At 39.1% G+C, this 14,284-nt stretch overlaps 1 protein-coding gene across 2 annotated transcripts in view; it reads right to left on the bottom strand.

Annotated features, from left to right (window-relative positions):
• The window catches only part of rnf144aa (ring finger protein 144aa), a 45,251-nt gene extending 31,941 nt beyond the window's left edge, over positions 1-13,310 (bottom strand). Inside the window, exons 1-2 of one of the 2 annotated variants that reach the window (XM_059352797.1) lie at positions 13,221-13,310; positions 12,700-12,956 (exon numbers count right to left, since the gene is read on the bottom strand). The gene's annotated coding sequence lies outside the window, so the exon portion shown is untranslated. Of the gene's footprint in view, positions 1-12,699 lie in introns of both variants that reach the window. The other variant, XM_059352796.1, reaches the window with a different exon arrangement.
• Positions 13,311-14,284: the final 974 nt, after the last annotated feature.

The following is a 14,284-nucleotide window of genomic DNA, read 5'->3' as shown; positions in this document are numbered from 1 at the left end:
ATAAGCCCCTATACAGAGGATAAATAGGTTATTTGCTGAATTTGAACCATTGTAATATGTATTTCAACCACAACATGCCCTGCTTCTATTTGCACGTAGCAACAATCTAATCCAAAACTTTCAAACCAAAAGTAACCATATTTGGAGGAAGAACCCGAGGATAATATGGTCCGGCAAAACTGACTGCACATGCCTCCAGGCTACTCTGCTAACAAAGTTAGCTTCCATGATTCGAGGAAAATCAAAAACAAGTTCACAGCAATTTATATGGCACTTCTGCACTGGCTTCACTTTTTTAGGCCCAGAGGCAAGGTCCACTTCTTTCTCCACTGTAACAACTAACAACATCATCAGGCACATCTTCAACCTGAGCCTCAGTCTGGAGAGGGTGCCTGTGGAAACACTATGCACCCTAAGGAGGCGAACCACTTTAGACCGGTAGCCTTGATGTCTGATCTGATGAAGACGATGTAAAAGATCAGTGGACCCCTAGCAGTTGCCTACAGAGCAGGGCTTGGTGAAGAGGATGCCGTCATCTACCTGGTGCACAGACCCCTCCCTCACCTGGAGAACTCTTTCTTTGACTTCTCCAAGACCTTACAGCCATCACTGTTGAGGGGGAAGGTGCAGGGAGCAGGAGTTGGACAACCACCTGATTGCATGGATCATCAACTACCTCACCAACAAGCATAGTATGTGAGGTTTCACAAGTATGTCTCAGATGTGGTAGTTTGCAGTATGAGACTTCTCCCTCTACACTTCAGATTTCAGACACAAAACAGACAGCTGCCACCTCCAGAAGTTCTCCGATCATACGCCATCATTGAAACAAGTATCGAAGGGGAATGAACTGGGAATGAATCAGCTCCAGATTGACACCAGACAGGGACATAAAGAGGCTCAACAGTGAGGTGGGGAGAGCCAGCTCTGTCCTGGACACCCCACTGGACTCCATTTGTGAGACGGGGTAGAGGAGGATGTTAGACAAGGTGAAATCCATCATGGACAACACCTCTCACCCTCTCCATGACACTTCAGGAGCTCTGAGCAGCTCCTGCAGTAGCAGACTGCAGCAGCTGCTATGTAAGGAAGAACGCTTCCACAGCTCGTTTATACTGCAGTCAGACTGTTAAGAGCAGCTACTGATCATATCACCAAGTCACTTCACAATATCTGTGTTTACATCCAAAAACAGAAAGTATATTATTTATTATTATTCTGTATCTTTAAACAATTACATCTATCTACAAAAGCAAGAAGCATCTGTGTGTGTGTGTGTGTGTTTGTGTGTAGTTCATATCTCGCTGACCGTTAGTCAGACTGACCTAAGATTTCATATGTGGCTTGCGCATGGCACGAAGGTGTACATCCTCAATTTTGAAGATTTTTTAGTTCATTTTTCAAAATATCATTATTTACGTAGGACGTGTTGCAGCATTGCACTGTTTCCGATCGGACGCCTTATAGGGGAGCCCCGCCCCCTTTTAGGGGAGCTCCGCCCCATTGTGTGATAGGCCTACACCTGGTCAGTAACAAAATTCACTCTGGATTTCCACCCTGACTCATCTCATCTGTAAGTCTATTTAGCCTACCTATATACCTATACCTATATTTTATTTTTATTTCTTCTTCATTATTGGTTTCTTATTTTTGCCGGAGTTTTATCCATGCTTGCTATGCCAAAGCACTTTGTGAACACTGTTTTTAAAGGTGCTATATAAATAACAGTATTATTAATACATGTCTTTCGGAGTTCTAAAGTGCACTACAAGGTTCGATTTTCCAGTAATATTCAAATAGTTTCCAGCAAATATCAATGTTCAATGTGTATGTGCTGGATGGTGTGGTACCTTATGAAAAGTAAGTGTTTTATGGAGTTGCAGACGTTGTAGTGGTCTGCATGTAATGTGCAAATTCTGTTATTCGTGATTAGCATGCTAACGGAGATTTAGCTTTATTCACTTCTTATATTGTATTACTATGTAATTCAGGGATGACATTCATGTTGCTTAATCATTTGATATGAGATACTTACTTACATACTTACATACTTTTAGTACAGCATACTGCGTAATGTGCTATCTCAAGATTAGCATGCTAACGAATACATACTTTCTACGGGCACTGCACTAGTTATATTGTAATACTAATATAAAATAATCATACTCAATAGCACACTGTCTACTTAAACATATTAACTGTACAGCATACAGAAGATATATATATTTATATATATATATATACATATATATATATATATATAGTTTTTCATGCTCTTTATACTATACCATATATACATATATATTTTTTAATGTATTGCTTATATTACTACATATGACATGCCACAATCTATTTTTCTCTAATGTGCAACATCTGTGCAATACAAAATACTTTCAGGAAAAAAAAACCCTTTAAATATTCATGTATATATTGTGCATATAATGTATGTATTTCATGTGTGTACATGTCTTACCTTTTATTTCTTATTTTATATCATTGTAACCCGTTTGTATCTTGAGCTACTGTGATGACTGAATTTCCCCACTGCCGGATAAATAAAGTCTTATCTTATCTTATGACAACAGTAAAACTCTTCCATGTGTTGTTATTTTTTCATGACAATGGAGACAAAAGTTAAACCAAACTCTGGCTCCACAGACAATAGTCTTTAGTGGGATTAATTCTTCTGATAAATTCACTTGTTGAGAGTTTAAAAAAATAGCAGCATTATCCTTTAATCATCAGACAACTGGTCTTACTGTGAGTGATGTGAAAAGCAGACAAACATGCTCTTATAAAGACAATTATAGAGTGTATGTGAACACTCGCCGGATTAGAACTAAGAACAATAAGCGACATTTCACCTCACTTCAAAAGTGATTGCATGATGATTGAGACACTTAAATGGAGTCATATCACACATATCAACAGTTTTGTCCTCTTACTGAAATGACTTTAATGAGATCACAACATAGCTGGTACTAAACTATGGAGGGTGAGTGCTGCACGGTGAGGACTGCCGTCACTCCACTGGACAATAGAGTTTTCATGGTCACAGGAGGAGAGAGCCACTCCAACAGAGAGCCACTCAGAGCCTAATCTGCAGGGTACGGTGACACTCTCACCAGCACTGGGCAAAACAATCCACAAGCAATTTCAGTAATCGCTGAATTGGGGCGATGTGGACAAAACAAAAGCGGAACACACTCAAAAATGTACACTGCATGTCATCGCAGGATGTCAGGCATCTTTTGTTACCTTCCTTCTGTCTCCATGGACACTCCAACATCTTCCACACAGGGCTCTCTCACATCTTACATATCTCACCACAGCAGCACATTTGGTGTCGAACTCATTGTTCTGTCCTCTTTGCCGTTTGTTGCCGTGTAATACAAACCCAGTCTCCGAGTCCCATTGCAGGAGAATGGGAGGGAGGAAGCCAAAAAACTACCTTAGGAAATGCGCTGGCATCCTGTTGTTGGGTTTGTTGCAGATACACAAAGGCTGCAAACCCACTAAAAGTGAAGAGAGGAAACACTCCACATGGCAGATGTCTCCGTTCAGCTTTACATATCAAAAGAGTGAGGAAAAAGAGAAATTACAACACCATTGTGGCACATTTCAAGGGAGTGCCATGAGCTGCACTTGCATTCAAGTACTCATCCTTTCTACTGATGAAGTCACAGTGCACACACTGTATATTCAGACATGAGGTTCAAGATCTCCAGCCAGAGTGAGAGTAAGTGAGCCACTAACTGTCAGGGTTGGGACATAATGGATTATACTACAGGGATATCAGACACGGGAGGAAATTGATATCAAAATTACTGATTAAACTATCATTTTTAGATAACCTGACAGATCTGAAGTCTCATTATACTTCCAAGGGCCATGACATTGTTAAATACTAGCCATGATGAGGGCACATGTTTTGCAATATCCTTTCAATGTCTGTACAATCAGAATTTATTTCTCAATACAGCAGTTTCTATTTGTGGTGGGTTAGTCAACCAGTCCAAGCAGGAGGGATTCAAAGGAAAATGATTCATTACTCATAACAACCTTCAAGTTACTGTGAATTAGGGCTGGGCGATATGCACCGTTATTATTTTCTCATTTCTATGAGAAAATAATAACGGACATTACAAAAAAACGAAATATGACAAACCCTAGTAAGGGCACCATTTATATATAAAGAAATAAAAACATTTTTGAACTATATCAATACATGCAATATGGTCTAATTCCATATCACATTTAAAAATATATCGATATATCTTTTATATCGCCCAGCCCTGCTGTGAATGCAAACAGAATATGTCCTACTGCTATTACTGAAGAACAGATGGAGAAAACACAACGTGTTTGTCACCATGATTAGCACCAACTGCATCTGATTATCAAAAAAGTGTCACAAAAAAGAGACAGCTCTCGTTTTTCTCTTTTTTCGGTCTGCAAATCATTGCTAAGAAAGAGTGATTGCACACCTCCAACTCACTCCTCTGCAACTAAGTCAACTGTGTCCTGCTATGGAGTGGAAAACTACACGCAGCATTGATCAGGTTACAAATATTCTTGACTGACTTCTTCAGAGTTTGTTTGCCTGCTGGCTAAAAAACAGCAACACGAGCAGCTCCTGTCCTCTATTGTATTTCTGTCAAAGTAGCTGCAGCAGAAGTGTTTGCTGTTAAACCGCACTCGCCGTTACCACAGTAACCACTGATGTTGCCAATTCAACTAGGCCCAAAATCTCAAGGATTACAACTAAAATCTTTTGTTTAGTTGAAGTGAACAAGTCTTGACAGAATGCAAAAAAAAAAGAATTTCCAGTGCTTAGACCCTTACTGAGTTCCAAGTATTAGTCAGGCCCTTCCACAGGGAGACAGAACAAGAGGATTGGATTTTAGGAGTATATGGCCAAAGACTGACAGCATGCCAAGCTTTAACGTAATCACATCTCTCCTGAACATGTATACCTTACATAGTCACTGTGCCGCTCATCTGTTTTCCTCCCCTGTGGCATTAGCTCACGCTTTATGCCAGGCTGCACCAGTTTTTGGCTCACCACTGGCACTCCCAGATCCCAGCCTACATCCTGACTCATCTACTTCTACCTCAGTTAGTGATTTCCAACATTTCACAGAATGACTTTGCACAGAGTACGAGCCTGAACGTGTTTATTCTGCTGTTTTTATGTGTAGGTGGGGAGCATCAGTGATAGAGACAGACATAGTAAGAGCAAAGGATTGGCTTATTCCCAGTTGAGCTGGAGTGAGTTGTACCCCTTTAATGAACATGAAACATCATTTGTTGTTGGCCAATAGTCTATTGAGGCGGCCGTGGGTGGAAAAACTACTCTCTGCTCCAACAAAGTATTTCTTCCTGACTTTTTTCCAAATTAGTAACTTTAGAAAGAATCCCGAGCAGTGTGAGTGCGTGGGACGGACGCCAAAATTGGAGCTGCAAATGTTTTAGAAAGCTTTTCTGAGTTGTTTTTCTCCGCCTGTAAAACTCCATTATAGCTGCACTGGAACTATCTTGACATAATGATGTTGCATTATCTATTTTCAGGCCATTTTTCTGCAGGAGTCAGTAAAATCTGCCACCAAATAAAAATGTATCCGAAGCTGCAGTGACATCTGTTTCTAAAAACATGTTGACTATGGGTCTCATTAAGCAGTCAGTCAGTATGGATGGATGGATGGTGCTAAAGTATCACGGCTTAAAGTCACTCCACAGTCACTATGATGTATGTGTTGCCTCCATCCGTGGAAAATGCCTTTTTGTTTCAGTGAAGAAGATAAACAAATAGTTGTGAGTTCATGGTAGGGATGGGTGTTTGGAAGACATCTGCCAACTGGAGCATCTATAACGTTAACGATCAATTAATCGATTCATTGCGATGTTTTTATACATACTCCAGTATGTATAAAACAGGCATAAATGGGCAAAATTATATATATATATATATATAAATACATACATACATACATACATATACACACACACATATACATACATACATACATATACACACACACACAAACACATATATATTTTAGGGTTGTCACAATACTAAAATTTTCAACTCGATACCGATACTCAGGAAAATATTTGATACTTGATACCATTTTCGATACCACAAGGATAAAAACAAAGACCCCAAAATTTAACAGAAATATTTTTATTGCATTTTTATAAAAATGCAACATGTAAAAATGAACACAACCACAGGTTAAATATTTATAATAAAAAACAGTTGTGCAAAATAAATTGCAACTATGATAACAAGCTTCAGATACTCGATACTTTTGAAAATGAGTATTGATACAACGTTTTAGTATCGATACTTTTTTGAGTATCGATACTTTTGACAACTTTTTATATATATATATATATATATATATATACTTCTTTTCTATCATAAAACTAACTCAAGTGAGGTAATACTGTAAAAATAACGTCAAGGAGTTCAATGTTTTAGCCCCCAGTAATCTACATATTTACATTTTTTTGTGTTTAAATACGTTTTGTATCAAATTAAACCTAGTAATTCATGCTAGCAAGGTTTGATAAAATAAGCTTGTTTTGCTCAAATTAATAATCTTGTATTTCTGTTTGTTTTATAATTGTTATTGCAACTTTCAGTTTGCAAACTGTAGCTTTATCCAACTTAATTCTCAGCTCGTTGGCTTATTGACGTACAGCCACAGAACTGAACGCTCAGCCTTCAGAGATAAAATTAAAATCAAAATATAAACAGATCGATGAAAAGTTCCACGTGATCGACCGAATTCTTAAAGACCATTAATTAAACATCTATTAATTATTCCATCCCTAGTTCATGAGCAAAACCTGGACCTTCAAATCAAAAAGATCTTGTCTAAAGTGACTTGACTCTCACTGCTTGTTTGTCTGCTACTCACTCAGTCCCAGGGGCCTCCTGCAATTTACACACTTCTCAAATGCTAAATCTTGGAAAGTGTCAGACGGTCAGCAGAATCTGTGCTGCACTTATTACGTAACGGTGTCTCACTTTACGAGCCCTACCTGTCTGTGAAAATGGAGCCCGCAAGAGCAGTTCAAAATGCCAAGCAGCCGCCTGGAAGAAGCACGGCACACACGAGCATCACATAATGCTCTCATAACAACCCCTATCTCATCCTAACTGGCTGGATACAAGCCATAACACACTGTGCTATAAAGAGCTCTCTGAGCAATGAACATCATTTTCAGGAGCTATTTAGAACACAAATGAATGCATTGTTGACTGTCTGGTTTGTACACTACCCTCCCACAAACACTAACACACACACATCCATGAACGGTACACCTGGAAACCGCCACAACCCTGAACACTCACTTACAAAAAACCCTGCTGAAATGGCACTAAGATGTTGCATAATCCTTGGCAACCCGACTGCACAAAGGCACACTACAACCCCTGGAGTCAGATTACGCCAAAATGACTTCTCTAGACGTGTAAATGTTACTAGAATAAAAGGAGTGATTCAACAAGTGTACACTGCAGTAATGTACTGAGTATCTGAGACAGCCAAGTGCATTTAGAAATGCCAGTTACCTAACCACGGAAGACTTACACTCAGTGTTGTCCTGCCCTCACAGACCCTCCCCGTTCCTGTGAAGCTACTCTTATAAGAAGTCTTAGGTAACAAGGAACTGACACTAATTCAGTTTTAATTACTCGTTAAGTGTATTTAAGGAATATTGGTGTCACTTTTCTAGATCAACCCCGTCTCGGGCTGACTAATCTCCTTAACATTAGGTGCTGCTGTGATCTACAGTAGAGTTATAACTCTTCCACAGGCAGACATCCTCTTCAGGTCCGGGAACACCAAAGACATTCCTTGTTTATTCCCCCAACACACTTGTGTGATTGCAACAAAATACAAAATGACATCCTACAAATAAAAGCACCAGAACATATTTAATAGAGGCAACAATGTTGCACTCTTACTGTATTATTTCCATCCATAATGCTACAAATCTGTCAGGGGCTTTGTTTTGCAGTTTTAAGTATTAGTCCGTAGTTTTTTTTCTACAATTTCTTGTTCATTTTAATGTCTGGTACAACTAAAGGTACATTTGTTTGGACAAATAAAATGGTAACAACAAAAACAGCGAGTTTAAAAAAAAAAAAAAAGAGTTTAATTTAAGAGCTGATATCTGGCCAGTTTCCATGGTTTTCTTGATAATGATTTTGGTTATTATCAAGAAAACCATGTTTTTTTTTCCATGACTGTATGTCATTCAAACCCAGTTCAATAAATCTGAATTATTTTTTATAGTTTTATAGTTTTTATTTTTTAAACAAGGGGAAGTAATTTTACCTTGCAAAACTTTGGACTTTCTGCTTTACAGTCCCCCCTGCATAAACATAAACAGGGCTGTCTAAAGGTGAAAATCTTCCAAATATAACGTACCCTTAAATTGACAAAGATTTTTTTCAGGTGGGTCTATTTTTTTAGGTAGCTTGAATACACTGTCCTTGTCCTGCGTGGTACAGAGAAGAGATCAATAGTTACTACTCTTGCTGTATTATTTTCATCCATAATACTACAAATCTGTCAAGGGCTTTGTTTAGCAGAACGCAGTTCAAAGATTGCTTCAAGGGATAATTCAGATTTATTATAGTCAGTCTATTACCTCCTGTAGATGGCAACCGGCATGCTTCCAGTTTGGAGAAGCAGACTGAAACACCAGCAAGGAAGTTGAAGTTTAAATGAGGCGAAGTGAAGCAGTTCTGTGTTCTCGCCAAGAGCCACCAGACTCCATTGACAAAAACAGTAATAATACCTTGGAAAACATAGGAGTTACTGCTTTACAGTTGCCTAGATACTGGTTTTAACAGACGATTTTAGTGATCACTCTTTAAAGCTCTTTTAGGTCTGGCTCTTAGCTATTTAACAGAATTATTAACTCCATACGAGCCGACCCGCGTCCTGAGATCCTCAGGGTCCTTCTGGCCGTTCCAAAGTCAAAACTGAAAACCACAGATGAACGGTCTTTCTCCACCAGAGCGCCCCGACTCTGGAATGAGATGCCGAGGAGATAAGACGTGCAGAATCAGTAACTTCTTTTAAATCACGTCTTAAAACCCACTTTTATAGACTTGCTTTTATGTAATGCTGTCTATCTCACCAATCCTTTTTACTTCTTCACTTTTTACTGTTTTACTCCTTTGACCTTTTATTTCTGTGTATCTGAGAATGTCTTGTGATTGTTCCTGCTTTGTCTCATTGTTTTTCTTTTAATGTAAGAATAGATTTTTAGCCTTATGGCATCATTCTCACTGTAATTAACTGCTTTCTGTCGTAGAACTTTGTAAGCTGCTGTTTATAAAAAGTTCGATATAAATAAAGTTATTATTTTTATTAGTGGATAGAAAATATAGGCAATGGAGTCTGGTGGTGATAGAATGGCTTCAGTCCCCCCTGTATAAACTTAAACAGGGCTGTCTAAAGGTGAAAAACTTCCAAATATAATGAACGTTTAAATTGATTTAGAGTTTTTTTAGGTGAGCCTATTTTTTAGGTAGCTTGAATACGCTGCTCTTGTCCTCAGTGGTACAGAGAAGAGATCAATACGCAATACACTCACTATTTATACGCACCTCATACCATCCCACTTCAATAAATCCAGACTCTCCCTTTAAAAAGGCCCAACCCAAAGCTGAGTCAATGTAAAACAAATCCAGTTTCAGACTTTCCTAGAATCAGGATATCTGTTAGATATACCAAAGTGCCTTATCATCACCAACATATTCAGCAGGGATCCTTTTCAAAACGCGGCAGTCATTTTTTTTTTTTCACTACATGGCAATGCCAAGGTCAGGCAGCCCCATGAAAAGCTTAGACAAACATTAGGTGTTTACTGAGAGAGAGCCTGTGCTGTGTGAGGCACACCAAACCAATCTGATCCCCTCCCAGTCTATATAAGTGCCCATCATATGTACTCGCCTGTATGTCTCTCCATGTACATTCATGTGTGTGTATTTTTGACTTGTACTCCCTCTGGACTGGTATGGCACGCTGAGTTCTGGGCATCATAACCTCATTCTTTCTCAATCTTAAGTAAACTCATCTCCCCTTTCCTCTGGGAACACACTGACTGCTGCTGGTCACTCTGAGGAATGTGTTACTGTTTTGTACAACACCATCTTTCTCTTGTTTTCAACAAATCTGCAGCCGCAGCAAAGTCGTGGCCTGATGCATTTATTCCCCCAACGGGACAAGACGCTTCTGAGGAGAGTGGGGAAAAAGTGCATCACAACATAGCCGGCCTGTCAGTCAAATTCCACGTGGAACATAGAACAATTCCCTATAAAAGTGTGTTCAGATGTGTGTGTGTGTGAGAAAGTGGGTGTAGCTGCTGAGCTATAGCAGGAAGCATGAAACTGGAGAGAGAATCAATAGCACACAATGAGAGGGATCTCAAAAGCCAAGGTTTATAACAGGGTGGACCTCATGTGTTGTGTGTTTGTTAAGCTGGCACAGAGACAAAACAAGACGCTTCAACACAACATGTGGAAGTGAAGCAGTTGTTTGTCACGAGGGCTGTGTTTGGGCAAGAATTCATACGATACATATCACGATACGATACATCATGATACCAGGGTTACGACTCAATATATGGCGGAATATCACGATTCTGAAAACAAGGCAGTAGGGCTGGGCGTTATATCGATATAAAAAATATATTGACGTATATTTTTAAATGCGATATGGAATGAGGTCTAATTCCATATCACATATATCGATATAGTTCAATTTTTTTAAAATATTTAAATGATGCCCTTACTGGGGTTTGTCATATTTAGTTCTTTTGTAATGTTTGCTATTCTTTTCTTATATAAATATATTTATTTCAGAAAAAAGATTTGCCTATTTTATTTTGTAGCCTATTTTTATTAAAGATATTTTTTTATTTAAATGTGCACTCTATGGAGCTTTGACTTTTTAAAAAAAAAAAGGTACTACTGTTGTTATACAGTATTTTTGTTCACTTAAATAAACGGTTTCAATGAAACTACTTGTGACATGTCATATTTGACTGAACATTTGCTCTCAGTTTGGGATAAAAATATCGGGATATATATCGTATATCGATATTCAGCCTAAATATATCGGGATATGACTTTTGGTCCATATTGCCCAGCCCTACAAGGCAGTATATCGCGCTTTTAAAAAGATCTTATTATAGAAAAACTGTCATAACATAACGATAAAAATAACAGTAAAAAATGTTACTTTTCAGACTTTCTGCATTTATCACTGTCTCTATACCATCCATAGAACTACTTTGTCTGCTATGAATTTTGCAAATAATTACTAAAATTGGTTACAGTATCACAAAATATATTGCAATATTCAAGTGTATATATATGTTCTTACACCCTTACTGAACTCACATCAATCAGACATACTGTCTTTACAGAAGGCTAACAGAAACATACCTGAGAGGAGAAAATAAGACATAGGAGAACATGATGTACAGGTAGGACACACATTTTTATGTAGCACACACACACACACACACACACACACACCTCACAGCCTAAGGCCAGCAGCAACTGCAGGAAAGCTGTGTTTGTCTAGCAGCCTGGTTTCATAGCTTTGCCTATAATCTGACTGTACCCTGAGGAGGAGGGGACCTGCTGCTTAAAATGGAAATAGCAGGACACTGAGTGACCTTTCAGAGCTCTAGTGGGGCCATCTACTCTGAGCATGTTATGCTTCAGATGCAACACTCTGCAGCTGCTGTATGAACAATAACAGCAACTTTGAGCAGCGGACACACACACACAAACACACACATGTACTTCTATCTTTGTGAGGGCCCTCATTGGAATAGTGAATTCCAGAGCCCCTAACCGTAAACCTAACCTTCACCATGACAACTAAATGCCCAACCCTAACCCTAACATAAACTTAACTGTGACTTTAACCCTAAAATAAAGTCTGAACTCTCAAACAAGCCTTTAACGAAGTGAGGACCAGCCGAAATGTCCTCACTCAGTAGGTTCCAAACGTGTCCCAGTCCTCAATATGTATGAAGTACAAGAACACACACACACACACACACACACACACACCCTTGTACTTCTATCTTTGTGAGGGCCCTCGTTGGAATAGTGAATTCCCTAGCCCCTTACCCTAACCCTTACCCTAACCATCCCCATCACAACTAAATGCCCAACTCTAACCCTAACATAAACCTGACTGTAACTTTAACCCTAAAACAAAGTCTGAACTCTCAAACAAGCCTTTTAGTGAGGACCGGCCGAAATGTCCTCACTTCTCAAAAATGTCCTCACTCTGTTGGTTACAGTCGTGTCCCAGTCCTCACTATGTTTGAAGTACAAGAACGAACACACACACACTCTCTCTCTCACACACACACACACACACACACACACACACACACACACACACTGACAGAACCCCTCGCTGATGTCATTTTGAAGCTGCAGCCACTGCTTTGTCATTCATCCACTACAGCTGTTTACTCCACAACAAGCCAACAAAAGAGTTGACAGTCACACTGAGGAACAGTCGCCTGGCTGGCTGTGAGCCACAGTGCAGCGTATCTTGCTGTAAAAACGAGGAAATGCGCGAAAAATAAAAATGCGACAGTAGTTTTTTTTTTACAATTGAGGAAATCCAATTGAAATCTTACCTGGCTTTCTGAGATAGCGCCGTCTTGATGGTGTAACCTCAGCAAAAGGTTGGAAAGATGATCTCCTGAATTGGATTAACGAAGAGGTGGCCAACCAGTCAGGCGGAGGAGGAGGAGGAGGTGGTGGAGCAGGAGCAGGAGGAGGAGGAGGAGGATATCTCTGAAGGGGTGATGCCCATGTTCATTATGTGTCCCTCCAACGTCGGGGTGGAAACATTTGACCTGCTACTGTCGCCTACAGCGCCTGAGATCAGGCCCTGGTGAAACACCAACAACCATCGGCGAAAAAAAGCAAGAAAAAAGCAGCGTAGATAAATAAGCGAAGCAGAGGGAATCACAGGCTGCAGCTGACTCTCTGCTATCTGTTTTGCTTGACAGTAGGATTGTTTGTACACCGGAACAGCGGTCTAATCTCGATTACTGAGCAGTGCGCAATGTTCGGGCGTCACTGCTACACTGATCCTGCGAAAAGCAAAGAGGCTATCTGGTTGCAAAGAGAAATCCGGGGGCGGCGTGTTTACCTCTGCACCGTTTGTGCTGCCGTGCTCGGTAGGAAATCAGCTGCTCCGCACTGGAGGGACGCCATTTGTTGGTGAGAGGCTTCCCGTCTGCTGCTGCTTTAAGGAGAGCTCAGCACCCATCAGCTTTTCATTAACGACAGCGCCCCCTGCTGCCCAAACACTCATAATCGCATTATTTAGGCTGATCCTGTCATTACACTGTGTGAACTGGACTTTAGGTTTTGTTTTTATATGAGCCAGAGACAACTTTATATTTATTTTATACTTGCCCATTGTCATCTATCTTTTGGAGGGATATGGAAAATTTCATACTTGATAAGTCAAGTCAAGTCAAACTTTATTTATAGAGCATATTTAAAACAACCGGGGTTGACCAAAGTGCTGTACAGATATCACAGTTGCAGGAAATACGGTAAAAAACCTAAAAAACATAAACATAGTGCAACAATAGAATGAAATAAATTAAAAATTTTATAAAATAAATTAAAAATTTAAATAAAATTTTGTTTTTGCAAGATGTCCACTTAAACTTGATTAAAAGCCAGGGAGAAAAAGTGTGTTTTCAAGGAGGATTTAAAAACTTCAAAAGATCCTGGCTAAGGCTGGACAGACCATCATTTTTGAACCTAAAGATATTATCTCAAACTTTAAATCTAATGACAAAACAGTATGCTTTATAACAAATCTTATGCTTCTGATGGGAAAGTTTCACATCCACAAGGTGAAGTTTTCCAAATCCCTCCCTAACTTTAACGTTTTCATAAGAGAATTAAAATGTTATATCGAAACTTTAAAGTTGATGTCAAATAAAATAATGTGAATGCACTCTCATACACTTTAAAAACTTATTTTCAGAAACCCCAGAATAATATAAAGCTTTATTATGTTAATTTTTTTATATACTGTATTTAATTTACTGTAACTGACATTTTGCTTTTTATATCTTTATTCTTCATTTGCCTGTATTTATTTCATTGTTAAATAAAGATCTGAGGAAAAAAAAAGGTTTTGTTTTTATTTATGAGCAGTATTGAGCTACCAGTTACTTCACACTAGATACAGTC

Source organism: Centropristis striata, chromosome 16 (genome assembly GCF_030273125.1).
Source record: "Centropristis striata isolate RG_2023a ecotype Rhode Island chromosome 16, C.striata_1.0, whole genome shotgun sequence".
Taxonomy (NCBI): domain Eukaryota; kingdom Metazoa; phylum Chordata; class Actinopteri; order Perciformes; family Serranidae; genus Centropristis; species Centropristis striata.
Note: the sequence above shows the minus strand (reverse complement) of the source record. Positions and strands in the feature narration are given on the sequence as shown.